The sequence below is a fragment of the Adiantum capillus-veneris genome, chromosome 9 (genome assembly GCF_014529385.1).
Source record: "Adiantum capillus-veneris isolate H3 chromosome 9, ASM1452938v2, whole genome shotgun sequence".
In the NCBI taxonomy this organism is placed as follows: domain Eukaryota; kingdom Viridiplantae; phylum Streptophyta; class Polypodiopsida; order Polypodiales; family Pteridaceae; genus Adiantum; species Adiantum capillus-veneris.
The window spans coordinates 151,885,453-151,889,148 of record NC_140939.1 but is presented as its reverse complement, the minus strand read 5'-3'; the positions used below and the strand labels follow the sequence as shown (position 1 = coordinate 151,889,148).

The 3,696-nt window shown below is 43.0% G+C and overlaps 2 pseudogenes; both read right to left on the bottom strand.

The window, feature by feature from the left end:
- Positions 1-764: 764 nt before the first annotated feature.
- LOC147451397 (uncharacterized) lies at positions 765-1,280 on the bottom strand (annotated as a pseudogene).
- Positions 1,281-1,322: 42 nt separating this feature from the next.
- Positions 1,323-3,279, bottom strand: LOC147451396 (uncharacterized; annotated as a pseudogene).
- Positions 3,280-3,696: the final 417 nt, after the last annotated feature.

Below are 3,696 nucleotides of genomic sequence, written 5' to 3'. Positions count from 1 at the left end.
TATGTCAATGATTCTACTTGCACCTCATCACAAGATGGGATACGTTTCTCAATCTCATTTAACACACTCTTCAAATCTTTAATGCATTGGTTGAGGATATGCAATGAAAGGGATCGTTGCATGACCATGTCATTGAGAGGCTTATCGGGCCCTTCAATTATGGAGCCAATGTCCTCTTGTGTATTTCCATCGCCATTTCCCTAGCTGTGTCAATGATTAGGAGAATATGGCACGGATGAGGAAAGAAGTCTCTTACTACTAGTTGCATTCCATACAGGTGCTTGCACATGCTTGCCCAATCTGCACAATCACAATAAGAGGATTGCAAGCTGACATAATAGCACATCTTGTGGCATGACATACTCAACACCTTGAAAAGGAGGCCCACTTCCTCAATCACTTCAACGGTTGATGGGTCACTTACATATCTGCAAATCATTTGTTCTCCACCCGACAAGTGTTTCGTTTGTCCCTTGTCGTTCCCATACATGTTGTGTTTACATGAGTCAACTACAAAAGGAAAGGTAGTATAAAGACTCAGTTACTCGGGCTATAAACCCATGCAAGGACATAAACCAAAGACACAGTTACCTAGAATGCATGATAAAAATACTACTCAAAATGTAAACCCAGTCAAGGAACCAAACCAAGGACACAGTTACTCAAAATGCAGTATAAGGATACAGTTACTCAGAGTGTAAACCCAAACAAGGACGTAGACCAAAGACACAGATCCTCAAATTGTAGTATAAAGACACAGTTACTCAAAATGTAAACCCAGGCACATTCAAAAAAAGGACACAATTGCTCAGATTGCAGTATAAAGACACTATTACTCCAAATGTAAACCCAGGCAAAGGCAAAAGGTAAACCGTGGCATACAAAAAACAAAGGGGTATTACCTATCTCCTGTTTTTGTTTGAAGAACTCCACAGCAGTACCACCCATCCGGGTCCCTGTGATTGAATCGCCAATAAGGGCATGCAACAATTCCAAGGTTGATCAATTGATCCATGCATCCAACAAGGTGTACTTTATGTACTTCCAAAGTCTCTCCACCAAGTTCGTGGTGTCAACATGCCCATGAGGGAAGAGCCGACCAAACTTTGGCCAAAATCGACGCCAAGTGCATGTCTTTGCAGCCCATCCATTGCTAATGTATCTTAGAATGTTATCATGCTCCAAGCATTCCCGAGTGCGTTCTCTGTTCTTGAGTCAAATTCTTTCTCTGTCGAGCATTGCATCATACTCTCCATTGCCCCATACACATGGTCCTTCATTTCTTTGGGGACCTGCAAGAACATGTAAGGAGGAGGAGGAAATCATAAGCATGGAAAATGGAGAGGTGAAGAAACATAAGCAAGCCTTTGTCGCACCTGTGGAAGTAAATGCTCCACCCAAGCCTTCTTTGTGTGGAACCAGCATACTAGCACAATGCATGCAACTTGGGTGATACTACCATTTTCACCCACTTCCCAGCAAAATGAATCGGCATCAACCACTTTCTTGATGGCTTGTAGTGAAGTGATACACCAATCACCAACGCCTTTGGGCCCTTTGAGCGGATGTTGTTCATTGTTTGAAGGACTAGTTTCAAAGTAACCTTCAAGGCCACTTTTCCTGGATAGTTCCTACATCACATGTGCATAACATGAACCACACAGTTAAGCCAACACCATGCTAATTTTGTACCACCGCTGCATACAGGGGCATGCCAAATACATTTGTCTTAAAGGTTGAGTCTATTGCCCAGGAACTATTGCTTGAGAAACGCATACACATGCGAAGCGTCCAATCATCTTGGATAACTAGAATGAAGGGTCGGCCTCAGCCTGTCTCCTCAAGTGCATCAGGGTTATAGGACTGACATTGTAGCACCTTGTTCTGCTCTTTCAACTTAAGAGCCTCCCTGTATATTGATGACCAGTCATCACTTCCAAGCCTTCCTACAGTAATGAATATGGTTAACATAGGTAAGTGTAAACCCAGGCATGCAACATATAAACCCGGTCAAGTGTAAAACCAATTGCATTTCAGTTCACAAAAATTAAAACCACAAAAAGGTCACTACCTTCAACGCACAATTTGTAGGACATCATCTAGATTTCCTTTGGAATCATGAAGAATCTATAGGATACTTGCTCTACAAGAGATGCCATGTTGATGTGGACGGCTTCTTTAGATACACTCATCCTTGCAACATCAAACAAATCCTCCATGCATTGCTTCTTCACCATAGGATGCACAGGAAGATGATATAGGTCACTCCTCGACCCTGGAACATGCCCTTTGTGACCTCCAAATACCCGTATGGTGACCTTCTCTGTGTCATGTCTTCGAAAAACCACAAAAACCATGAAGGGGCATCCACACTTCTTGGATGTGCGGAGTTGCCGACGCTCCTCACCGTTTCTTCGCGCATTGCCCCATCGATGGCACACAAATTTTCATTTTGTTTGTACCGTCCAATTTAGTCTAACCAATCTCGCTTTGTGGTTGACAACTACACTATCTAATGTTTTTTGGACATCAACAAAGCCCACTATGAGCTGCTCAATACACACGTCACTCTTGCTAGCACTCTCACCCCTGTCTTGTAAACCCAGGCACTATGTCACATCTCGCGTCTACGGATGTCCATCCTCCAAAGTTGAAACTGTAGCACAAGAACAATGGTCAAGGACCTCCTTTCCAAATTCAAGTGAAATACCATGCATCTTAATGTTGGTGCACCATGTTTCTGCCATTGTTGTCCTGGTTGCGGTCCAATCCAGATGTTCACTTGTGTGGCATGAAAACACAATCCTTTCCCAATCCTCTATGCATGGAATCCTCTTTCGAGTGCTATTGACAAGATACATATCACCTTCGTCATCGGTGACCATGTGTAATGATGATTGGATTCTTCCCCATTTTCTCAAGTCCAAGAGGCCTCGTTTGTCCAACCACTACTTTGAGAGAATCTATGGTTGGTCCTTGCCCTTTTTGTATGGAAGAAATCATCAAGCTGTATGCTTGTCTATCAAAGGAAAAATACCGATTAGATGTAAATGCAAAAGCATCTAGGCATGGTTGTTGAGCCATTTCAAACAAATCTTGCATTTCATGGCTATCACTAGAGTCTCGCCCATCCATCTCCTTATCAGAGGTGCTATAAATTTGATACATATCAAGAGGACATTGTCGCTCAAGCATCAGGTTTGAAGAGTCTATCCACTGTGGCTGTTGCTTAATGGCTGGGAGTTCATTCAAATCCTAATGACAAGCCATCCCTTCCATTGTCGCCCTTATTCTTTGTCTTGCCCGGGTTTACAAAGACTTTTCCACCTCTCCCCAACTATCCAATCATGAAGCCATGGCAAGAAGATCCTCTGTCCTATTGATAGCATCAAATTTCTCCCATTTTTGCATTGCAATACCCACGGTATTGACATGATTGGTGTTGTTGGTACTCTTAACAAAAGGTACAAAGCAGAGTCAGCTATGGAGTGTATGTGTGCCATCTCATCAGCATCGTGAATTTTCTTCACGAGATGAGTCAACCCGATGAATGTGAGTTTGGCTATACCTACCTTCGATGGAGATCTGACATTATTGCGAGCCCCAATTTTTTTGACTCAGACAGTTGAGTTCGTGGTGCGCCAATGCAACCTCCAGTCCGCTCTTCTCTTCACATCTAGTTAAACATCTCCACAG